Source organism: Leptonychotes weddellii, chromosome 8 (genome assembly GCF_054177405.1).
Source record: "Leptonychotes weddellii isolate Sample4059 chromosome 8, ASM5417740v2, whole genome shotgun sequence".
In the NCBI taxonomy this organism is placed as follows: domain Eukaryota; kingdom Metazoa; phylum Chordata; class Mammalia; order Carnivora; family Phocidae; genus Leptonychotes; species Leptonychotes weddellii.
In genome coordinates this window covers 17,070,194-17,096,258 of record NC_138376.1, presented here as the reverse complement: position 1 = coordinate 17,096,258, position 26,065 = coordinate 17,070,194, and the positions used below count along the sequence as shown (strand labels likewise).

At 39.5% G+C, this 26,065-nt stretch overlaps 2 long non-coding RNA genes across 3 annotated transcripts in view; one reads left to right on the top strand and one right to left on the bottom strand.

Annotated features, from left to right (window-relative positions):
• The first annotated feature begins 1,182 nt into the window (after positions 1-1,182).
• On the top strand, positions 1,183-25,968 carry LOC145722966 (uncharacterized). Its single transcript, XR_014147547.1, has 3 exons — positions 1,183-1,335; positions 10,045-10,112; positions 25,632-25,968. It is a non-coding gene; the product is annotated as an uncharacterized LOC145722966 (long non-coding RNA).
• The window catches only part of LOC145722963 (uncharacterized), a 37,259-nt gene continuing 18,919 nt past the window's right edge, over positions 7,726-26,065 (bottom strand). The window contains exons 3-4 of one of the 2 annotated variants that reach the window (XR_014147544.1): positions 12,598-12,710; positions 7,726-9,240 (exon numbers count right to left, since the gene is read on the bottom strand). This is a non-coding gene — a long non-coding RNA (uncharacterized LOC145722963). Of the gene's footprint in view, positions 9,241-12,410; positions 12,711-26,065 lie in introns of those variants that run through there. The other variant, XR_014147543.1, reaches the window with a different exon arrangement.

Sequence of the window (26,065 nt, the reverse complement as noted above, 5' to 3'; positions counted from 1 at the left end):
GAAACAAACAATGATTATCCCAAACTTGCTCCATGGGATGTACCTAAATCCGGATGTGCATGATTTTTGTAACACTAAACATCTGAATAATCTTGGCACTCAGGAAACAATGACTGTATGGCAATGTGGAAGCAAATGGTACACAAAATGAAGACACTTGGCGCTGGCTGAGGACAGGAGGAAGCTCCCAGCCGCAGATCCGGAGAGCTTGAAGAGCTGTAGTCCTCATTCGCCCATGCTCACAAGTGAGGATTCTCCCTCCCAATCCTGATTTTTCCATACTGCTGCAGAGATTACTCAGTCTTTTCAGTCATCCTCATGACAATATTGCAGCTTAAGTATAATTATTATTTTTCCCATCTTATGAACGGAGATAATAAGACTAATGTAAGGTAATAGGTTGTCCAGTGTTACATGATAATAATAGTAATAATGGTTACTTTCTATCTGATATTCATTTCCTTTTGGCGTGGTAAAAATCTAGCTAAGTAGGCTGTATTAGCATCCCTTTAGAGAGCAGAAATAGACACAGGGAGGTCACCGTCAAGTGACATGTCCAAGGTTGAATACCTAGCAAATGTCAGTTTGGATTTGTCCCCAAGTTTGATGATAATTCAAAGCTTGTGTTTGTTTGATTTTAGCTCACTTCCCCCACATTTCCACAGGTCAGCCTCCTTTGTAGCCTTTGGGAACCTGAGGATTTAGGGAAAGATCTAGAGTCAGAGCTTTATTCCCTTGATCCCATACACAACCATTCTCTCCTCTTCCTCCCTCAGGGAGAGACTGCAGCCAAACTTGTGTGCAGTTGGCTGTTATATTCGGTGAGTCTTACTTTTCTGACAGCAATATAACCTGCCAAATTATCCTCTATAGGAAGAGATTGACGCCATCAAAGTGCCAGATCTGACTCTGTCCTTTGAGCTGGACCTTTCCATCTTCAATGCACTAGCACTGAGAACAGCTTTCTTAGGGGCTTTCCACTAAATGTACCTATACGCTTGCAGACAGAAAGATTTTATTCCCTCCACCCCCCATCAATAGCCACTTATTTGGGAAATTAAAATTCTTGATCTGTCACTAGAAGATTCTGGTTCTTGGATTATCACTGGTGGCGAAAGTTCAAGATAACAACAATGAATATTTATTGAGGATCTGCTAAGTTGTTAGCCACTGTGCTAACCATTTTAATATTTACTTTGTTTAATTCTCATAATAATCTAATAAGCTAACTGTTGTTGTTATTTTACACATTAGGTTAAGAAACAAAAGAATTTGCCTGTGATCGTAAAGCTAGTAAAGTAACAAACTTGAGATTCAAACCTGGATTTTCTGACGGTAAGTCCCACTTTCAATTTTTACCCTGATCACAGAAGACATGTAATTTAGTAATAAGCACTGTTTATGATTTTTTTAAAAATATCCATACTCTTTGGGCTCAAATTCTATTCCTAAGTGTTTATTATAAAGAAATAATCAGAGGTAATCTTAAATATGTATGCACAAGTTAAAATACAACAGTTAATCTAATTTAAATAACTTTCACATATGCATTGTTTAATATTATGCAGTTGTGTTTTTTGAAGATAGAACATGACATTTAATCATATGAGAAAGCACCCAAGCTGCAATATACAGAAAAACACAGAACGTAAAACTGTATAAGGGCATCTGTTACTAGACAAGGTCTGCGCATTCTCACTTCCTTGTCAAGGTCATTGTTCAGAAGAAAGGGTTTCTTGTTGAAACCTGAAATTTCCCAGGTGAAAAATACATCTGCAGGGTTCAGAAGAGGCCAGGCATCACTTGTCCGTCACTCGAGTCCAGAAAAATGAGTTTATTCTTGAAGGAAATGACATTAAACTTGTCTTGATTCAGCAAGCCATAACAGTTACAAACAAGGATAAGAAAAAATATTTGGATGGCATCTATGTCTCTGAAAAAGGAACAGTTAGCAGACTGATGAATAAGATCTAAGAACTGTCCAGCTACAGAAAGAACAAGATGCCAGATGAGTCTTAAGACCTACTTGTGATTTTTAAAGATGGAGTGAGAGCCCTGTATTGATTTGGGGGAAAGGGGGACTGTATATACAATATGACCTCAAATTTGTCCAAGATAAAAAATTTATACATAGACATATAAAAAAATTATAAATGAATAAAACATGCTAACTTGCAGTCATCTCTTTGTGAAAGAATTATAGTGAATTTTTCTTTTTCTTCGATGTTTCTATATTTCTTAATTCTCATCAATGAGCTTCCAACATTATTGTACAATAGTAACAAAAAATATACTATTTTTAAAAATGCCTACCATTACTTCAAGTAAGCAGAAGTTAAGCTGGCTCAAATCTAAAATGCTGCTAGAACCACCTTTCTCTTGGCTACTCCCCAACTCAGAGAGCAAGGGAGGCAGTCTTGGAGAGCATAAAGTGCTAGGTGTGTGACTTCGAGTAAGTCACATCCCCTCTCAGGGCCTCAGTAGGCTTTTCTGTAAAATGAGCAGCCTGGATCTGCGAGCCCTGCGCCAGGCCTGAGCCCACATCCTCCCTCAGTGGCCTCTAGATAGAACTATCTTTCAACACGCAATTCAATCTGGCCTTCCCCCATGACTAGAGAAAAATATTTATGAATTACTCTCCAGTTTAGAAATGGATCTCTGCCTGGGAACAAAGAATCACAAACCCCACTGGCAAATTAGAGTCCATTATCAGACACTGTAGCAGCAAGCTCGGCCTGGTGGTAATTGTATCTGCAATAATAAGGCTGTGAGGGCCACTTTAGGCCATTTGCTATGTGAATCAATCATCATTACAGTCTAGCAGTGGAGTGGACATGGAAATGAGCCCATGTTACCAATGGCCAATTAGAGCAGAGACCCATCAAGAAGCTCATGGGGATGGGATGGGGGTGGGTGGGAAGGGTGGGTAGGAACACAACAGGTGGCCTGGGTCTCTGTCACTCACTGATATCCCATGTCACCTAAGAAGATCACTCTGAGACTGCCTGTGATTCCGTTTAGGGTCCTTAGTAGGGCTCAGTGACTTTAAATAATATAAACTCTGCTTGACCATGACATGTTAATTTCACATGAATGTAAACTCCTTAGTGGATGATGAGATATTTGAGTTTACCCTGTGTATTGATATTCTAGGTTTGCCATCACAAATGAAGACAACGTAGTTACTATACAACTCTGTGCCTATAGTTATCAATACTGTATTGTACCCTTAAAAATACATCCAGAGGACATATCTTATATCTTCATGTTGTGTTCTTACCACAACAAAATTAAATTTTAAAAAAAGAGCTTACATAGCTATACTAGACATTCTGGTACATTGCTAGAAAAAAAGTATAGATTGATAAAATCCTTTTGGAAAGTAATTTGACAGTATGTGTTAATAGTCTCAAAATAGCTATACATGTTTGGCTCAGTAATTATATTTTGGGGAATTGTTTCTTTAAAAAAAAATCTGAACTACATAAAGCCTTCATCCACAAGATGTTTATGACAGCATTGTTTATAATAGCAAGGAAAATAAATAAATTTAAACAAAAGATTACTTAAGTATACAATGTTATACCTATATAATGAAGTAGTAGGTCTCCACTAAAGTAACGTGAATAATTTATAACAAGAGGAGATGCTTATGTTATAACGTTAAGTGAAATTGGGATATAAGGGGGTCTGTATAATATGTTCTTGACTATATTTTTAAACAGCAAAAAAGAGAAGAGTTACATCAAAATGTTCAAAGAAGCTTTTTTTGAAAAACTGGGTGTTTTTTCCTTTTTCTCCTTTTTTCCCACCTTTTTGGGTTTTGTGACTCTACAATTTGCATAAATTATTTTTTAATGGGAAAAAAGATAGTATGAAAATCAAAAATGCAAACTAATATTAATGACAAGGCAAGCAGGATTTTTTGGAAGGACTGAGGGGGAAAGGGAAGGGTGTTAAGATCAAAGATCTCCTAAAATCTAAGACAGGACAAAGTAGATGTTTTCTCAGAGGCTCTGGCATTTGGTATTAAATTCTGAAACAATGGATTTGTCTTGTTTTGCAATCTAAATTACAGGTTTGACATCAGTATATACTACACAAATGTCTATAGAATAAATGAATAGGCCTCTGAGCTAAGTAAACACATGGCATAAACAAATGAAAAAATACATGTACAAGAAAATTAAATAAGTGGTTTGAACAGAAAATGTCTTTCTAGGGGCACCTGGGTGGCTGTCATTAAGCATCTGCCTTCAGCTCAGGTCATGATCCCAGGGTCCTGGGATGGAGCCCCACATCGTGTTCCCTGCTCAGAGGGAAGCTTGCTTCTCCCTCCCCAACTCCCCCTGTTTGTGTTCCCTCTCTTGCTGTGTCTCTCTCTGTCAAATAAAGAAGTAAAATCTTTAAAAAAAAAATGGAAGAAAATGTCTTTCTAAAGGAAACAGTTTGAAGCCCCTTCCTTCTTTGCTTCTTAGGAATCCCACTGGGAACCTGGATGCTTAGTATCATTGACTCCACTTTGTGAGGCTGTGAATTAAGCTTTACCTCTTCAGGTATACGTAATGGAAACTCAGAAGAGGAAAAAAAAGATCGTTAGGTTGAGGACCAAATCAACAGAAACTAGACTGACCTAGATTGATGTACCCAAAAAATAGCTTTCCCTTTGGACAAGTGTTGAAATGAGAAACTAATTGATTTAAAGGACAAACTGCCCTTCAGTTCAGGGAATGAGGAACATTTTCATATATATCCAAACCTTTGCAATAACCCCCTCTTAACTCCCATTTCTTAAATAAAAAGACTTTTCATTGTGTTTATAACCACATAGCATGTTAGCAACCAGGATGGTTTTGTGGCTCTGAGTTGGCGCACAGAGCTCAAAATCTGGGACCCATTGAGCTAGTCAGATTGCCTTGGCCATGGGTCCTCTGAAGTTTATTACTGACTATAAAACAAACATTCCCATGTTTTGACTTCTGGGCCTGGCTACTGAAAGGTTTATGTCCCTTAGTCATATGGTTACTCACACCCTTTTAATGACCCAGAGAACAGAGGTCTTCTTGGTCCCCAGAGTCAGGACAGGTGAAGATGCAACTCTGCCCATGACTTAATATTGCAAAGTCAGGCACTGGTGACCAGGAACAGACTGGCCAGTCCCTAGGACCCCAGCTATGGCTGTTTCCCGATTGGGCTCTCAGGTGTCTCTGCTTGAGATATTATATCAGGATGCCAGTGGAGAACACACCTGGGCCAGCCATCATGGACAAGCAGCCTGAGTGTCTCACTGCAAGGAGAGAAAGGGCTAATCCCATCAGGCAAAAGGCTGATGAGAGCCACACTTCACTATGGATGTCATGGCCATCCGACACGCTTGTATTCATTCATTCAACAAAATCTTGGGAGGGCCTTTATGTGCTAGGCACTGTTACAGGTGTTAAAGACACTAAGCTCACAGTCTAGAGAGAGAGACAGAGGTATAAACTGACAATTACAATATGCACATACTGGAGGATTGGAAGAGGTACTGAACTCAAATTGGAAGGAGATTGGAAAAAAACATCTCAGAGGAGAAAATGGCAAAATTGTGCTGTGGAACTCAGTGCTCTCATGGAGCAGAGACTAGAGATAGAAGAAGTAAAGTTCACTGCCTACATTTGCATGGAATAAGAAAGTAGCCATTTTTCCAGGACTACTAAGGGTGCAGCCAATCTACTCTTTGGGCGTCTAGAACCACAAGACACACTGGCTGCAGATAATAGGGTTTATGGTACAGAATTAGATCACTGCTTTCATGTATGTCCACAAAGAGATAGAGTAAATGCCTATCATGCCTGGCCCTTGGCAGCATTTGCAGGAACTGCATCTCGTTACAAGGGAAATGATTTAAAAAAAAAAAAGTGTAAATTGTGGAAGCCACAGTTTAACCTGGTGATTTGGGGTAAGGCATTGCTCACCCATGTAAACAGTGCCTCCTCAGTCTGTGCTTTCCACATACTGGATGAAAAGTATTTGGATTCTTTTTGGCTAAAGAGGATCCTTTTGCTTGGCTGATCATTTGGGTTTCGGATGGAGTAGGCAGGATCTTCAGATTTTAGAACTTGCATCAGAGTGTCTGCTCAATTCTAAGAAAAGCCCTTCATTTGGTTAAACGAGCTGTGCCAGTTGCATACGCCTTATAACTGAACTGAGACAGGCCAAAATTGGGAAGATTGTGGAAGTCATTGGAGGAAAAAAACTTAACTACATATTTTCAAATTATAAAGGTGGGTAAAAGCAAAGATCTGATTGAGTTTGAGGAGTTTATAAATTTAGGATTCTATGGGAAGTGGTGAAGAAATGAATTCTCCAGCCTAAGTCCTTCCAAATATGCTATCTCATAAAGCCAATAATGACAGTTCAGATGGAAGAATTATAAAGAGACTATATTCTGAAAGGAGAGGTTCCACTTGAAACCACAGGAGCCATCTGCCTTTGAGCACTGGTACATGAATAGCTTACACCTAGAAAGGAATCAGAATCCCATGAAAGGGCTGAAAAGAACCAAGAGGCTATCTGAACATTTTTTTCCTTTTGTTTATTTTTTCTCCTTCAAACTAACCTGGTAGTACCCCATAGTTAATTTCAGAGTGCACTCCAAATTCACGGTCGCAGACTGTGGACTGAACCTCCAGTTGCCATTCGTTAAGATATTTTTCTTAAAATTTTCTTTCTTTTAGAAGTCTTCTTGAACAATGGCTCTCTTACAAAATATGATACTTAGAAAGTAACATCTTTAAGACTTTGGTTCCAGTGAAGCAGAAGTCTGAGGATTTTATTTCCCTTAGAAATGAACAAGAAGCACAAATTCACTGGGAGAGTTAAATCCATGTTGTATTAAACAGAGTTTTCAAAATGTGATTCTGGGCATCCAAAATGCCTGTGTGATGTGCCTCTCCCCAACAGGAATCCTGCAAAGGAGACAGATGGAAAATCTCCTGGGTTTCAGGAACCTCCATGTTAAGGGGATTTTTTAAAGCCGTGAAGTCCAAATCTGCCCACACACTACACATCATCTCCTAAGGGAGTGGCAGAGCCTCCAGCAGCCAACAAAACCACCAGACTCTGGGCTCTGGTTGCCCCTTAGCCTGCAATGTTTGGATGAGGTATTTCCTAGACTTAACCTATGGCATTAGCTCCTGGGAAGAAGAAAGGTGTGGTGGGAAAATCCCATCTTCACACCCTGGAAAAGAAAACAAAAAAAGGATTTTATCTTTCAAACATAGGTTTCTGTATTTTTTTTAAAACGCCAAAGGAAGAAAACATCAATTATCCAGGGAAATGAACCAGAAGTTGTTGTTTCATAAATTCCAGGAGGCCAAGCTACCTATGAAACACAAGTCCATTTTATTTTTTCTCCAGCAAAGCAATCACTGTCCTTCTCTTGGTGTCGGGTGCTCTTGTCACATCTGACACACTGGTTTGATTGTCCAGAGAATGAGCAAAAAAATGAGCCCTTAGCACGGGGCTCCTGGAGGCTGCCGGCACCGGGGTGCATTGGGCAAACATTCCACTTGAGTAGTAGAAAATTAATCTTTCAAACAAAAATGCTTTGTCACAATTCCATGTCTACAAATGAGAGAGAAAAGAGGAAGAAAAGGACTCGAGCCCTATTTCTTTACGAATGTGCTGAAGAAAGATACTCAATTAGAACAGATATTGTTGGTGTCCTCATTTACAGGTGCCTTCCGGAACATGTGGCCAAGAGGTACAGCTTTGGGAATATGAGAATATGGGGATGTCAAAACCTGGTTTTGTTTGCTGGTTTTGACACATTTTTTTCTGCCTGGGCTGATTGTTACCTGCAGTCACGTTGGAGACAGAATAATGACATGAGCCTGGGAAGCCATCTGATGTGCCAATGGGGGTAAGTCGGAGGTATTCAAAAGAAAATCATTTTAGGAAAGTATTCAAACCAGCACAATCATCTTTCTATTCTAAAATATTTTCCTAAGGGTGCCTGGTGGCTTAGTCGGTTAAGTGTCTGACTCTTGATTTTGACTCACGTTGAGCATGGAGCCAGCTTGAGATTCTCTCTCTCCCTCTCCCTCGGTCCCACCACCGCCTTGTGTGTGCACTCTCTCAATAAAACAAAACAAAACAAAACAAAATAAAATATTTTCTTTAGAATGGCCCAGAGTAGTGAACTCAGAGGCCTCCTAGTTTGTCAAGGGAAACTCTTTTGAAGTTGCTTGACAAGGCAGACTTGGAACCTCGAAGAATGAGATAAGCTGCCTGCTAGGGAGCCTCTCAAAAGAGTGATGGTCACTGAAAGTCTGGGTCACCCACAGCTCGCTGGAATCATGAGAAGGGAAAGTACTTTCCAACTTCAAGGGCTGTGGAACAGTGCTGGAGGGTGGGTGTCTCTGCCAAGAGAAGCAACAATGGTTAAAGCAAAATCAAATAGCAACAGGGATGAATGGACACTGGGGGTGGGGGGCAGAGAGAGGGGCAGATTACAACTGGGGTGGGTCTGGCTGTAGGCAGCTCAGTATGGTGTTCAAAGAGATGAGTTTCACTCTGTGTTTTTACAGTTGTCACCCAGATCTTGATGACAGCTAAATGGAAATGGGAATCTGAACTAAAATATTGTACATTATTCACCTTTATAAATAAACTGCATTTATGGGATCCAAAATGAAGAACTACCCTTCCTCTCTCTTATCAGATGGAAACAGCAAGGCAAAAAGGACTAAAGCAGCTCCCGATACAGGGATGGGGCTGAAAAGAAATCAGTGAGGCTGGGACAATAAGGGAAAGGATTAGAACTGAATGCCAATAAATTAGATTCTGTTAAAATAAAGAACTTCATATGACATCATTAAAAGAGAGAAAGGCAAGTGTCAGTGGAAGAGGATACTTGCAACAGATATACCCAACAAAGGACTTGTAAACTAGAATATGTTTGAACTCCTACAAAGCAGTAGGAGTAACCAGATTTTAAAATATGAGCAAAAGACTTGCAACAACACTTCACAAAACAAGATATCCAAATGACAAATAAGCATGTGAAAAATTACTCAACATCAATACTAGTGACAGAAATGCAAATTAAGGGGCACCTGGGTGGCTAAGTCAGTTAAGCATCTGCCTTCAGCTCAGGTCATGATCCCAGGGTCCTGGGATCAAGCCATGCATTGAGCTCTCTGCTCAGCAGGGAGCCTGCTTCTCCCTCTCCCACTCTTCCTGCTTGTGTTCTCTCTGTCAAAAAAAAAAAAAAAATTAAAAAAAAAGAAATGCAAATTAAAACATAATTAAGATATTAGCAAATATCACCCCTATGCACATGCACACATATGTGGGTGCACAAAAATGACCAAGATTTGAAAGACTGAAAACACTAAATGTCTCCAAGAATGAAGAACCACAAAGACACTTCTACATGGCCACTGGGATTGGAAAATGGTATAACCACTTTGGAAAACTGTTATCAGTTCTCTAAAGATGAATATATGCAGCACTGTGATCCAGCAATTTCACTGACAGGTATAAACCCAATAGATGTGAGCCACCAAAAGACATGCAAGATTGTTCATAGCAACTTTATTCATTTTAATCCCAAACTGGAAACGATCTAAATGACCATCAGTGGTTGAATGAATCAGGGAGTACTACAGAGTGACAAAGAAAGAAGTACCAGAAAATAGAACAGAATGAGTGAAATGTTGCAGGGGAATGTTGAATGAATGAAGACAGACAAAAGAAGTACAACACATGTGTGATTCAATTTATATGAAAAACCAGACAAAATTAATCTATGGTGACAGAAGTCAGAGTAATGGTCACATTTTAGGGAGACTTACGGCAGTAAGAGCACATAAAGCAGCCTTCCGGGATGTTGAAAATGTTCCGTATCTTGATCTAGGTGGTGGTTATAATGGATGTGTGCATGTATGAAAATTTATTGAGCTGCACATATGAGATATATGTGCTTCTCTGTGTGTAAGTTGCACCCTGATCAGAAAGTTGCAAAGTAGTACAATACTGCTTCTTTTTCTTCTCCAGGTCCTTTTCAGGACTCCAGCTCTGCATTTACTGTGTTATGGAGGAATTTTTTGACTTCTCTGTTATTTGTAAGTTGCTTGCAGATGGGCACCATGTCTTATTCATCTGTATTTCTCCACTGCTGAGCACAGAGCTTGCTATAGAAAAATTCCTCAGTAATATGTGTTTAAACTATTCCTAAAACACTCTAATTTCATGTCATTTAGACTCTCAATCATGCATATTGTTCACCTCCCACTTTACACTTTAGTTGTAAAGGTAAAAATGGGAGCAAACCTGGATAATCTTTCCCACTTGTCAAGGTGTCAGATGATGAAAATGCATTGAATTCTCCCACCTGGGGTGACCTGTTTAAACCAGAAGTTCTCAAGATTGAAGAGCATAACACCCAAGTGCAGAACTTATTAAATATGCAGATCCCTGGCTTTGCCCTCAGAGAGTCTAGTCCACAAGGTTAGGGAAGGAGCTCGGGTCTATACTTCTAACAAGCACTCCAGAAAGTTCTGATGGTGCACACGGTGACAAAAATAGCCTTGGACACACAAAACTTCTGGCTTTGTAGAGATTATAGGAATATTAACTGAATAACTTGACATAAATTATAGGAATACTAACTGAATAATGTGACATGCCCCCTCACCTAAGAGGAGACCATCACAGTTTTGGATTCCCTCCCATCAGAATATGGGGGTCTCTGGTGAGTTTTTCAAGAGAGAAATTTTCTGAAAACACCTAGATTAAGTGGTCTCATGTGATACATTAGAGTCCACCTACCTTTGGAAACCAGGAGGGTTTACGCCACATCTAATTCAACTAAGGAAATAGCTGTTATGGCTGAGCATCCAGTTCTGAGTGGATTTCCAAATTCTGGAATGGGCAAAATGTCTTCACTCGGGAATATACGGGTTACTACACATTGGGAAAAGAAGGAAGCTCTGTGAGGTTCGATGAGAGCTTTTTCTTTCTAAAGAAAGGATATTCAGGGAAATTTTTTGCCAATTCTGTTTTTTAAGATAGAGGTCTTAGGGCCATGACACAGACTGACAAGAAGCTGAAAACTCCAAATCAAGACTGGCACCTTGTCCCCAGTTTCCACCAGTAAGTTAAAAGTGGGTTGTCAGATTCAACGTTTTCCTTATGTTGAATTATTTTATCAAGTAAATGGTGTTCTTTGAAGAAAATATATAAAAATAAGGAGATCCATAAGTTTAAAAGTTAAGTTTCTCTTCTCTATGCACTGACATACATATATATTACATATATATTATATATCCTTTATATGTCTGTGTATATTATATATACTTTATATGTATGTGTATGTATACATATTATATATATTTTGTATGTGTACGCATATATACATATATATGTGTATAGAGAGAGACACACAGAGAGAGAGAGAGAGGAAAGGAGAGAGAGAACATTACCAAATCCTGCAGGCAGTGGGTTATGCTTTACTGTAACTACTACTCCCTGGAGAAACCACTCAGAATCTAGGCACTCCTGTAATATATCTGGGTTAATGTAACTATAATGCAAAACCAACAAACCAAATATAAATAGATAAATAAATATACAGATAAATAAATATATAAACAAGCCACGTGCAAACACATGAATATATGTCACAAGCAAGTACGTGGTCATCCAGGAAAATTTAGTTTAGTTTCTCTGACTGGAATATAACAAGTAGCTTTTTAGTTTTGCTTTGTCATGTATTTCTTCTTAATGTAGACAAGGAAAATATTCTTGAAAAGCAGCTGTGAATGGATAGTGACAAGTGGTTTCCTGTGGTCTAAGAACAAGCCAGCAATTACTGCCTGTTACGTTCTTTTAAATTCCAGACGCAAAGGAAATTCGAGAATGTCATATTGGCTTCATGGTTATTGAACGGAGGGGAGCATCTTGAGATAAAACAAGGTTGTTGGTTTTTCCTTCCTTTTAGAATGAAGTTATAAATATTTTCTCCACGGATACTACAAAATATCAGGGGATCTCTGAGCTTCAGCATGGCTCCCTGTATGTCTTTGGGCAATAGAAATGGTAGATCTAGGGGCAAATGTGAACTTTCCCTCAAAGAAGTCCAGTAATACTGGTTTCCCCCGGAAACCTTGGGCTAGTCCTTAACGTCTCGAGGCCTTCATCCCTGCATTGAGCGCCTTCTGAAAATGCTTTCTGGTCTGCTGACTCTGATTTCATGACGGTGGGACAGAACCCAGGGGCTACAATGTACTCTTTGGGAAGTAAGAGCTAGAATCCCAGAAAGTAAAATTTAGATATGAGAGTTTATCTTCTGTAGGCTCAGGCTTCTGAATCCTCTCTTCTCTTTTGTCTATGTCCCATACTGTAATTACTGGGTAAAGCAGAGGCATGTTCTATCTTTGGGATTCAAGGAGAGCAGAGAGGAGCAGAGGGAGTTGAGAAAAAGCTTGAGGGAGAAAGTGAGAGCCGAAGGAAAGCCACAAAAGATGGGAGAGTGGGAACGAGCATCCACAAGCAGTTCCACCAGCTCAAATTCTGGAATGGGCAAAACGTCTTCACTTAGGAATATACCTGCTGGCATCTCCTCAGAGAGACCACCCTGTGTAAAGGAGTGCACCCTCAGAGTCACAGTCTTCCAGTCTGCACCTTGAGAACTCCGTTTTCTTCATGGCATTTTTCACTGCCTGAAATTACATTATATATTTATTTCCTTGTTTATTTCTATTCCTTGTTCCTGTCTCCCTCATTATCTATGAGGTAGGACCTGCATCTCATTTATTGCTGACTCCCCAAAGGCTGGAACAGTATCTGGCACAGTAAATACTAGTTAAGCTAATGAATGAGGCCCATAGATGGATGGGTGGGGTCAGCCTTCATGCCCCTGTGTCTCTCCGGGGGTAACCTAGGCAGCACCTACCTGTGGCTCAGAGCCTGAGAGTTAGGATGAGCAATAGATCTGGTTTGCCTGGGACTGTGGAGGTCCTAGAGATGGGAGACCTTCAGTGCTAAGGCTGGGAAAGTGCTGGGCAAACCTGAACAAGCTGGTGGTCACTCTCCCTAGACACTTCTGAAGGTCTTTGATAGCTTACATGAAAGGAGAGTGGGGTCAAAGTATGTATTATCCTTCCAAGGTCACTTGAGGCTGGCTTATCCTCTGACTGAAAGTTATGGCTTCTCTCGGGTCTTCCCCTACAGTCTCGGGTAATGGCTCCATGTCTCTGGGGCCTTGGGTGGCAACAGCTCAGCTGCCACTAAGCCTATCCCTTGTGGTTCTTCTCTACTCTCCACACCTTAATAAATAGTCCTTTTCCAAATAAACCTTCCTGGAATTACCTAAAGTTGAGTGAGCCGCTGTTTCCTATAGGGACCCTGACTGACAGGAGGAAAAAATGGGAACCTGAGAAATCATTAATATGCAAAGGTACTTAACCTTCTAAGCCTCTGGGTTCCCCACCTGTGAATATGTGGCCTCCTCACAGGGTGGTTAAAAGAAGTGACTAAGAAAATTTGCTTAAAGCTGTTTGTTACCATATCAAAAGTACTCAGCACTCTCTTTTTAACCACTGTTAGTAGCTATTGTTCTACCTTTGCTCTTCTTCACAACAGAACCACCAGGCTTGCCCTGGGTTTGAGAAGGACCCCAGAATTTCACCTCTCCAAAGGGCATGAAATAATAGGCAGAAATACTCTAGATTTGAAAATTCAAACATGCATATTGTTCTTCTCTTAATATGGTTACTTCAGGGCCTTGAGTGACACCCTTAATGTTCTATATGTTTGAGATTTCCTGGTGAGTCTGATGTCTGTTTGGGCAGAGGGTTAGAGGTGGAGACTTTGTAAATTTGCAGGAAACTCCCTACCTGATGGATGAACCCACCCCTCCCAACAAGGCCAGACTGCCGAAAGAAGCAAGAAATCAATTTGCCACAAAATGAAACCATTTTGAACTCAAGAAAAAGGTTCTCCATTTCCAATTTAATGATGTTGTGAGTGGTCTGCAGACCTTCAGTGAAAACGGGCCATTGAGAATGTCCCTGGGGGGTGGATAAGCGTGGAAGCTGAAGGTTAACTGCTAAAAAGATTTTTTTTTCATTATAAGAAATAAAGAAAGTACAAGCAAGAATATGAAAATTCTGTGATGAAATCAGACAATTTAGGAAAGACAGAGGGGTGGACAGAGCACTCATTTTATTCCAAAGTGAATGAAAACACACACACATACACGCACAAAATACTTTGCCCATAACTAAGAAAAATGGGAACAAAGAAGGAATATATGGGGGAATAACACTGAAGTTCATAACAGCAACACCCAAATTAAATGATGTCATAGTGTGTTAGATAGTGTCCCCCCGCAAAATCCATGTCCACTTGAAACCTCAGAATGTGTCCCTAGAAATAGGACCTTTGTGGATGTAATTAGTGAAGGATCTCAAGATGAAATCTTCCTAGATTTAGGGTGAGCCCTAAATCCGATCACTGGTATCCTTGTAAGAGAAAGGAGAGGGAGATTTGGACATAAAGAGAATCAAATGGACATGTGGCCACGTGAAGGTGGGGGCAAAGATTGGAGAGAGGCTTTCCCAAGACAAGGACCATCCAGAGATGCAAGAAGCTGGAGGAGGCAAGGAAGGAGTCTCCTCTAGAACCACTGAAGGGAGCATGGCCCTGCCAACATCTTGATCTCAGATTTCTAGCCTCCAGAATTGTGATGGAACAAATTTCCATTGTTTTAAGCCACTCAGTTTGTAGTAATATGTTACAGCAGCTCTAAGAAACCAGTGCACACATCAAAGTTTATACATAGTTTAGCATAGTCTATACAGCAGGAGCTCAACAAATATGGTTGCTCGAACAAGTCATCCTGCTGGATCTGCTGCCCTGTAAAACCATGGAGGTACCACCATGCTTACATCGTGGTCTTGCCTCAGAGTGAAGACCCAGCACTTCATGCTTCCTGTTTTAAATTTTGCAACCAGCGCAATTCATGTAGAATGAGCACAGGGTTCAGAATATGGAACTAGCAGACCGAGATTGACATACCTGCTAATCAAACCTGGCATTCCATTTCCAAACCGCTCATTCCAGCGAAAGTCACTGACTAATTACACCCAACAGGAGATTGGTATCCAGCACTGCAGAGATGTTTATATCACCAGCATCTCTCTCAAGCAGGGCCCTATTAAGATGATACTATGCTTCATCTTTGCAGGAGTGTAAGTAGTCTCAGGCCTCGGTCATCCATCCATCCAGGGTGGAATCCTAGCGTAAGACCACTTGGCCGGGAATATTTTTAGTCTCTAACATCCCAGTATATTTCCCATGGCCCTGGTGATGATTCTTGTCTCCCTTTCACTGCCCACTTCTTTCCCTGCTGATGAAGTTGTGGCTTCCAAGTCCACTTTATTTTCCCTTCTTATGTTCTTAAGTTGCACTGTTTCTTTCATCACCGCAGTTATGATTTGACTCCAAGTTGGCCACACTTGTGGTTGATTACTGTGCTAGTGTTTTCCATTTTCCTCTCCCCATCACTCTCTGCCCTTCTCCTGGGCCCCAAGGCATCAGCCTCAATGGCTTGCATCAGCCAGGACTTCTTGTCCTAGCTTCTGGTTAAGTAGGGGAGGTACTGCCAGGAAACCGGAGGGTAGGAGGAGAGACTGGTCAGATCAGGGTATTGATTCCCCTCTGATCACCCTCCCTTCCAGGCCTCTGTCTCTGCAGCCACAGCTCCTGCTGGAGCCCCACTTGCAAGGCTAGAGATCAGCTGGTCCTTCAGGCTTGGGGCTGCAGACTGCTTTCTGCTGGTGCTTGTCCCTGAGTGCCAGTCTCTCCCTGTGGCTCCCTCAATTCTGTCCCCACATCTGTAAACAGCACCTCCAATAAACTCTTTCCACTTACACCTCTGATACAGTTATCAATATTAATCTTGATTTGCACATTTAATACTTTGCCTAGCTGTAAGTGTTAAACACACACACACACATGCACACACATATACACACATGCACATAGTCTATCTATATCATAGGAAGAATATGGCTTCAGAATCAGACACCCCTAAATTAGCAGTTATGCCATTGGATTGCTCTGTTCATCCAAGTTATTTAGTCTCTGTGAGTCCCAGTTAACTCATCTGTGAAATAAGACCACATACCTTGTAGGATTATGAGGAAGCTGAAGTGAACTAACAGAGCATTTCTTATGTGCCTTTTCTTCATCTCTTCATTCAGCTTCCTACAAATATTCCAGACCCTGTCTAATCTGTTTCCACGTGCTCTCAGGGTACGGCCCTTGCTAACCAGTCTCTTTTTTTGGCTAATATTTGGGTGGTCCTTACCACGTGTCAAACACTTTCCCATCAGGATTCACTCAAGCCCCAGTGCCTCCACGTCAAGTGGGATCGATATGCTATTTCCAGAGGAGGTCGTTGAGGCAGACAGACCGGTGAAATGACCTGTCCACAGTCACCAAAATTCCAGTGTCAAGTCTATCATCTCTTATGCTGGGACTCTGTTCCCACCCTGTTGCTTCCATTCTCTTGGAGGAGATCCCACCCATCATGGGGTTTCTGGTTTGTTCTGCTGGCTGTAAGATATGCCTGAGAAGACAGTGACAAGGACAGCTCTTTCTCACCAACTATGGGACAGGGTGGGGTGGTTGGAAAAGAAACTGTGGAGGAAGTCACTGTGGGCACAGAACCGGCCCCCATGCCTTGCACACAATGACTTGGACGGAAACAGATTCGCTTCTCAAATTGATGAATTGGCAGATGGACACCCAGCTGCTGGGTGTTTCCATCCTGATTGAAAAGCCTGCGTGACATGGCCGTGAGCAATAAACCAGAAAACTAGTTCTAAATAAGACCCTGTTCATTCCTCAGCCCTTAAGAATTGTGCTTCCGTGGACATAGCAATGCATGACAGAATATGGGTACACTAAGGCCAGTCTGGAAAAAATGCAAAGTTGTCATTTCACAAGTAAGGGAGAAGTCACATGCATCCCCAAGATTTCTGAAAAAAGAGAAATTAATTCAGAAAATGTGAACAAAGGCAGAATAGAAGGGAAAAATTCTTAAGATTTGCTACTGGAGACTTCACTTTTAAGATTCATTTCAGCAAAACAAAAAGGAAAAGAAACACTAATATCTCTTTCATGAACTATATAAAAGTAAATAGACCCATAAAAGGAGGTTAAAGAAAGAATCCAATCTACTTTCTCACCAAAGAATCTTTAAGAAAGAAATATGCTCCTTTTAACAATTCCCAAATCCCCAAATTCAAAAAGGTTTAGAAAGAGTTGTTACAACAACTTTGTTAGGAATTTATTTTTGAATTGAATCTATTTAATTTTTTAAAAACCCTGAATTTACAGAAAACAGATAAAATGGTGAAAAATAAAGATTGCGATTGGTTCTATGTTCAGCAAAGGAACCTCCTCAAATTATAACTGCTGTGCCCAGTCCATGGTTAATATTGATGGCCAGGGTCATCATCCAGGCTGACAATTAAGACAGAATGACAGATCACCTACACCCTTTCTTCAGAAAAGTGGGAAACTCTACCTCTTAAAAGCGATACATGCCCACTGCCAAAAGCTGAAAAAAACAGGGAAAATCACACAGCAAAACAAAATGAAAATAGTCACTAATTTCACATTATAAAGTATTCACTGTTAACATTGGGGAATGCCTTCCCATAGTTTTCTGGTTCTCATATCAATAAAAGAAAGAAAGAAATAAGATTTAAATATAACTAACCTGTGAATATAAATAAATAATGTGAAATATAAAGAAAATAAATATAAAGTACAATATGAATGCATTTTATTTCATCTTTATCATAGTTTATCAGTCTCCTCTTATTACTCATGGTAAACTTCTCAGATATCTCCATTATAAAACCAACAAAGTTCTCTTTCTAATATTTAAAATAAATTTTGGGGGCACCTGGTGGCTCAATTGGTTAAGCGTCTGCCTTTGGCCCGGGTCATGATGGACCGAGCCCCGCATCAGGCCCCCTATTCAGCAGGGGGTCTGCTTCTCCCTCTCCATCTGCCCCTCCCCATTCATGCTCTCTCTCTCAAATAAATAAAATCTTAAAAAAATAAAATAAATTTAAGGTTTGTAACTTAGTACAGCCAATATGGAAAGTAATATGAAGGCTTCTCAGAAAAATTATAAATAAAACTACCATATGATTCAGCAATTCCACTTTGGGGAATATACCCAAAGGTAGTGAAAACACTAACTCGAAAAAGATATTTGCACTCCCTTGTTCATAGCAACATTATTTACATTAGCCCAGACATGGAAACAATGTAGGTGTGGATGAATGGATAAAGAAGATGTGGTATATGTATGTGTATATACATATGTATATAATATATGGATATTATTCAGCTATTTAAAAAAAGGAAATCCTGCCATTTACAATAACATGGATGGGTCTTAAAGGCATTATGCTAAGTGAAATAGGTCAGACCGAGAAAGACAAATATTTTATGATCTTACTTATATGTGGAATCTAAAACAAGAAAATACCAAACTCATAGAAAGAGAGATCAGACTTGTGGTTACCAGAAGCAGACGGGAGGGAGAGGGGGAATTGGGGGAAGGTGGTCAAAAGACACAAACTTCCAGTTATAAGATAAATAAGTAGTAGAGGTATAGTGTACAACATGATGATTATAACTAAAACTGCTACATGATCTATAGGAAAGATGTTAAAAGAGTAAATCCTAAGAGTTCTCACAAGGAGAATTTTTTTCCTTTAATGTTTTTCTTCTTTATTTTCTTTTTATTGTATCAATATGAAAACTGGATGTTAGTTGAACCTATTGTGGTAATCATTTCACAATATATGTAAATAAAACCATCACGCTGTATGCCTAAAACTTGTACAGTGATATGTGCCCATTATTTTTCAATAAAACTGGAAAAAATAAATTTAGTCTCCTGACCCTAAGTGAAAGAAAACCCAAAAAACTAAACAACCAAATTCCATGCCATGCTTATACAAACTTCCCATGTTATTTTAGGCCCTAGCACCTTTGCATGTACTATTTCCTCCATCTTAAATGCTCCCTTCCTTCTGTTCATCTGACTACAAACTCCTGGTTTTTGGTGAAGGGTACTTGACAACTCAGTCCCATATGTTCTTATTAGAGAAAACAAAACAAAACAAACCTTACACTTCATTCCCAGAAAGGAATAATATAAGAGCCATAATTCCAGGTATTCTCTCCTCCCTCATTTAGTGCTTCTGAGGTATCATGTAAAAATATAGCATTAGTAAATCCATCTATCTCCAGTGGATACAGTTAATACTAAAGCTCAGACTTTCTTGTGACTTCCTTCTTTTGGACTCTTGCTTTAGTTGTACTTGATATTAGAGGAGACTGGCTGTGGTCACATTTCTGACTAGGTGAATACACTTCAAACTTAGTTATCCTCTTGCTGCAACCCACAGATCCTCACATAAAGTCATAAATGACTGTTTTGATACCTATCTGATTTCTATGCATAGAAATCTATATAGCCAGGGAGCCTGGGTGGCTCAGTTGGTTGGGCATACAACTCTTGGTTTCAGCCCAGGTCATGATCTCAAGGTCGTGAGATTGGGTCCTGAATCAGGCTCTGTGTTCAGCGTGGAGTCTGCTTGAGATTTTCTCTCTCTCCCTCCCCTGCCCCTCCCCCACTCATGTGCACTCTCTCTCTTTCTCTAAAATAAATAAATAAATCTTAAAAAAAAAAGAAATCTGTATATCCCTCAGTGTTCAAAACTGGTTTAGAATTCAGAAGTCCTCCATGAACCACATCCCTCAAAACATAATTAATCTTTTACACAACAAAAGTAATCTTTTACAAAATTAATCTGAACACACTGAATCACAATTATTTGTTTATATATGCATATTTCTTTTGAGTCTGAGAATTCCTTGGGGCAAAAACTATTTCTTATTCATCTTCTTATTTCCAGCATAGTACCTAACACGTAAGAGCCACTTAGCAAAAATGTGTTAAATAAACAAATGGCAAATTGTTAATAGTGTCACATATTTTAAGCAATCAAACCAATTTTTTATCCAGGTGTCTTCCTAGAAATATTAGATTATTATAATCATAAGTCCCTATACTATTGATTCTTACACTGTAGTATGTTTCAGAATCATCAGGAACATAATACAATTGCTGGGCCACTGGAGTTTCTGATTAGCAGTCTGGGACCCCAGGATTTATATTTCTAACAAGCTCCTAAGTGATGGCGATGCTGCTACCCTGGGCCCACATTTTGAGAACCACTGTTCTAGAACAATATTTTCCAAACTGTCATCAGTATCACCTCTGGTGTTTGCTAAATTTCTAAATACCACTATGATATTCTGATTCAGAAACATGGACGTGATTCTATTGCAGCAAATTTCATGTGTGATTCTATTGTAGCAAATCCATTCAGACAATCGGAAATCACTGGATTTGAGCCATACTCACAGGTAAATTTGGGAATGAGATGTAAAGAGTAATTTCCTGGCTGCTGTTTTCTGTGACTTAGCTGAATGATTGACTAAATAAAACAATTTTCTGGGGAAATCTACTCTGTAATTTTGATAAACTTTACTATTTAATTCCTGACTTCATCACACACTATAGGACTCTGTTCTTCTGAACTTTCTGATCTGGATATAGCAAACCTCAGAGTAACAACCTCTCAATCAACAAATATTAATTAGGTACCTATTAAGCAAGAATCACTATGGAGGCTGCAACAGAGGAAGAAAGAAACAAAATGTTTAGTTGTCTTCTAGAAGGATCTCATCAGCTGGTTATGAAGATAAGAAGTAGATCTATTTTTTAAAAAGATAGCTAAAAATTCCAAATAACAAATGATAATTATCAAAGAATGCAGGTAAGGAATGCTGAAGTAACTTGAAGGGAGAGGAGAATGGACATCTAAAGCTGGCAAAGTAAAGAGAAATCATCTGAAGGAGAAGGCACTGCAGAGCAGCATCTGAAGAGAGGGTTTGGGGAGGATTATGCCTACAATAAAGTTCCAAAGAGAGTTTGAAACTCAAGCCAATTGCAAAAGGAAAGTCCTAGTGATAGAAGTAGGACATCTTGACTTCTATAAAAACAGCAAGGGTATCTTTGTCAATTAGCTATTGGCTCTCTTTTGCAGATGACATTGCTCCGGAATAGTACGAATGATTCCTCAGTGCCATCTGGCATTTTCTGGCTAAGAACAGCTCTTGTGCTGAAACACAAAACTGGTAGCAGTGAAAATAGCACAGAGAAAATGGTGGTCTGTATTTATTGACATGTCTTGGCATGGAGAAGTAGGAGTCAAGAACTGCTAGACTTTATAGAAACCACATTCACTTTGGTGAGCCCTGAGGCCCTGGAATGCCTTTCTCGACAGGGCAATAAAGTTATTCAATAATTATTGCCTTTGGGAAAAGAGGTTCAAATAGAAATTAAATAGGCCTCTGATGAATAATAGCCCTTGATTTAATTTTGATGCAGGCATGTGTGTGACCACTCACCCTTTAATTTAATGAAGCAATAATACCATCAAGGGGTTCCTTAGTTATTGAAAATCTTGTAGAACTTCCTAAAATAATTCTTTAAGACAATCTTCTATTCATCCCATCAATGAATGTGGGACCACGTATGGAATCAGAAATAGAAAATATTGAATATTTCTAAATCAAAGGCAGGATGCACTAAAATAAGATAATTGTCTTAGTATCTACACAAACAACATCAAGGGACTAGCTGTGGATGAACAGAGTATTGAAAAGGCTAGTCATTGCCTAGCTGATTTCATGCTCTTACAAAAGTTCTGCCCATATCTATAGCTTTGGTTAAGGGATATGACCCGGTCACTGTTTTTACCAATAAACTAATATGGGAAGCAGCACCATAGGCAATGGTGGACACAACTCAACCCTGGTCAATCAGATTCTCTTTCGTGAAAAGTTGGATTCAGCACACTGAGTGATTGGGTCAGTTACTATCAGGAGCCAAGAAAAAGTCTTGTAGACTTGAGGCTGCTGGCCATGTTGAACCATAAGCATGCAGAGGATCCAGTGTGTGTGAGAAGAGATCCATGTGCTTGGTTTGAGAACATGTTTTATTAAGTATTCATAATCACCTTCAATGTTTTTTCCTTGAACAAAATGAATCTTTATAGTTCTTAAGTGAATAGATATCATTGTAGGATCTAAATGGGATCACACTGGACCCTCTTAAAATTTAGAGATTCCTTGGAATACTGGGTGAAATTGGCTGACAGCCCCCCAAGGCTGTCCTGTAGCAAATGGCATGAATGCTATAGACACTGGTTTTTTGTAACCACAAAATTTTCCAGGACTGTTTGTTCTTCCTCTATAATGATTAGAGAAATTTTCACACAACATGACCATTCTGCATATTCACATAGTCTCCAGGAACATTAGTCATGGGCTCAGGATTTCTCCTGAATGTGGTGTGACACACCTTTGGCAAAAGTCCTTTAACAAAGCCCTTTGAGAGGAAGCATGGCTAACAACCAACCCACTACAACTGGAGGCTATTTCCATCTTATACTCAAATTCTTCAAGAGATTCTGTTGTAATTTCTGTGGAGCTGTCTTCAAAAATATCTTTCCTATTCGTCTCCCATCCCTGCCCTCCCCTAACCCTCCAAATCCATTTTGGGCTGGACACCATTCTGTATTCCTCCACAAAACCCACCTAGTATACTTATATGTTTGAATGTACATATTGTGGCATGAGGATATTTTTGAAACATTGACTGATTTTTCCCTTATGGTATTTGCCTTCTTTCTCCCTTGTATCTCCTGCTCCCCCTCACTCCCCATACCCATATTCTGGATTCATTGCCTCAAGGAAGTACAAAAGTCAGAAATGGTCTACTGAGTTAACTTTTGTATTTCCTAAAACCCCAGTGAATTAAGTAAATTACATCAACACATTTCAATAGAAAGAGTGTTCTAGAGAGAGATAAAAGGTCTACAGGTCTCTTAAGAAGGAGAGACCCCATACCACTCCAAGGAAAGGCTTCCAAGAGCTAACTAGACCTCAAAGGGAGACAGTACCTAAAGTGCTGAATTTCCTTTCTGGACCAACACCGTAACTAAGGTCTATTGGACTTCCAGGGCAATGAAGACACCAGCATCCATGAGGTGGGTGGACTGGCTTCTTTCCATATCTGGGCACCATGATTCTGTTGTAGGCCTAGTAAGACAAAAGACTACAGTAGCAACTGAGATCACGTTTTCTGCTGTCCTAATTGCAATAGAGTTTTCGATCAGAATTAAGTTCAAGGAAAGGAATTAAGTAAAGTATAAGGTACACTTTTCAAAACTGAGCCTTACGGTTGCTCTTTCAGTGTTCTGCAGTCTTGTAACCAAGTAGGTTCTTTAGTGGGATTGGTTTATCTGTGTTTTCCTACAGACTCTCTGCAGCATGTGTTTTCTGTATTCTGGAAACACTGCTGGCAAGTACACTTGCCTCCTGTATGAAGGATCAGGTTTCTCTTGGAAGTTGCTCACTTGATAATCTTTGTGGCACATGGTAAATTGGTTGGTGAGACAAAGGTCCTTTAGTGAGATTAATAACATAGGCTGTTTGTAACTGCTTATCACAAATGGTTAAGAAAGGGTTCAAATTGCTTGTTATCTAAATTTATTTCATTTGTTTGCTTCCTTTTAAGACTTTCTTCTTTCTTGCTTTCTTCTTCCTAACAAGATCCTATTTGTTGTCTCCAGAAATAACATGTTAAGCAGTAGAAATACCGATAAGAGATGAGTAGACTTTCAACAAAGAAATTCATTTTAAAAACACCACCATGGGGTGAGGAAGTGTCTGGTGCAAGATGGTTGATTGGGCATGTGAGTATAATACCCTTCTTGCCAGAGATTTCACTAAAATGACAGTGTTGGAGTGCAAGAAGAAATAAATCTGTAACAATGAAGAAATTGGGAAGGAAGGTCGATTGTAGATGAAAGACTTCAACACATTTCTTGAATATGAAAGCAGATGGCAATATGTCAATGGATGAGACAGAGTAGAAGAAGCCAAAGTCCAAATGTGAGTATGAGGGGAATTTCAGGGGAAGCATCTGCCAATTATCCTGGCAAAATGCCAGTGGATGTCCAGGTGAAGGGTTAGTAGTCCCCTCTTCCCCCCACCCCCCATACACATGGATAGAACAAAGGGAACCAGGTTTTTACTTCCAGAAGTGAGAGGAAAAATAACGGGAGTTTCTTCTCTAAAGTAATGAATGAACTGGCTGAAGAGGGATCTGTATTTTAGTGTGAGTGTTGGTCTAAGAGTAAAGCACTCCTTGTTCTGACATTTGGTGGGAGGAGATGAAACAGAATGTCTAACTAAAGCCCAGTTCCCCATGTATACATCCTAAAGCAAAATCTGCCTGTTAGCTATCCTTGTGCATTCATATAGAGTTTCTTATCTCCCTTCCGATTCACCAGACAATCCTATCAAAAAGCATATCAATCCTAATTCAGAAGAAAGCAACAATGGATAGTGATCATTAAGAAATCCTTCATTTATAAATATGAGTGTACAAACAAGATCACTAGATATTTGAGGAAAATTACCAGAAGGAAATGAAAAGGCCAAAATGCACAAAGTCTCAAGGAAACAGAAATAATTCAGGAACTAGAAAGATATTTTTAAAGTATTTAATGAATATTTTCAAAGATATTTGAGAAGACCTTGTATTCCTAAAACAAGAATAGTATGATTGAAAGGAGAACAATTAGAAGACTATTTATAAATTAAATATATAGTACCTAAAATATGAAATTCAACAGAAGAGCTAAAATATAAAGCCAAAAATCTCTCCTAGGGTTAAAAAGCAAATAGCAAAGAGGGTGCCTGGGTGGCTCAGTTCGTTAAGCTACTGCCTTCGGCTCAGGTCATGATCCTGGAGTCCAGGGATCGAGTCCCCCCTCGGGTTCCCTGCTCAGTGGGGAGTCTGCTTCTCTCTCTGACCCTCCCCCTCTTGTGCTCTCTCTCTCTCTCATTCTCTCTCTCTCAAATAAATAAATAAAATCTTAAAAAAATCAATAAATTCTAAAAAAAGCAAAGAGCAAACTTGAGGGATAAAGATAAAATGTATAGAGGATTAACATAGGAATTGCAGAAATCCACCAGTTGGATAAGAGGAATTATAAAAAAAAAGAGAATAGAGAATGTGTATGGGAGAATTTTTTAAAGAAATAATAGGATATTTCCTCAAATGGAAGAAAGGCAAATCCTCACATTTGATGAATGCATTGAGTACTGAGCAGGATGAATGAAAATAGCTACACAGCTAGCACATCCTTTTGAAATTTCAGAACACCAAAGATTGAAAAAAAATCACAAAGATTTCCAGAGAAAAATGCAAGGAACCACCCAACTTTTCATTCGTCACATTAAAATCAGAAGATAACAAACCAATGTTTTCAAAGTTCTATGGGGGAAAAAAATATTTTGAATGCATAATTCCATACCCAGTCAAACTTGCCTTGTGTAGAGTAAAACAAAGATATTTTCAGACATACAGAAACCCAGTTTTTGTGTCATATTTTCTGTCTTAGGAGGTATTCTGAGTATATATCCCAGTAAAACCAAGGAGAAGACCCAAAAGTTGACATGGAATGTAGGACTGGCCTTGAATCCAGGAAGCCACTGAAGAGAAGCCCAAGGATGATGGCTGTGCAGCAGACGTAGACAGCAAGTCCAGATTAGAACATTCTGGGAGGGACCATATTGTGGGGGGCCATGAGGGAATAAAGGGATTCTACGTAATAGTAATTAGCAGGATCGAAAGGCTGGATATATATGAGGTTGTGATGGAGACCTATGGTTCTTCTTTAGGTAAGAAAAAAGAATTCCAATTAGAAGTACCTGGTAAACATAAAGAAAAAAAGTCAGGTTCCAAAAATGAAGGGAAAAAAATATGACTTAGTTTTGAGTGACCGATAAAATGTAAGAACAGAAAAATCCATGTGATCTGAAGGCGAGAAACATC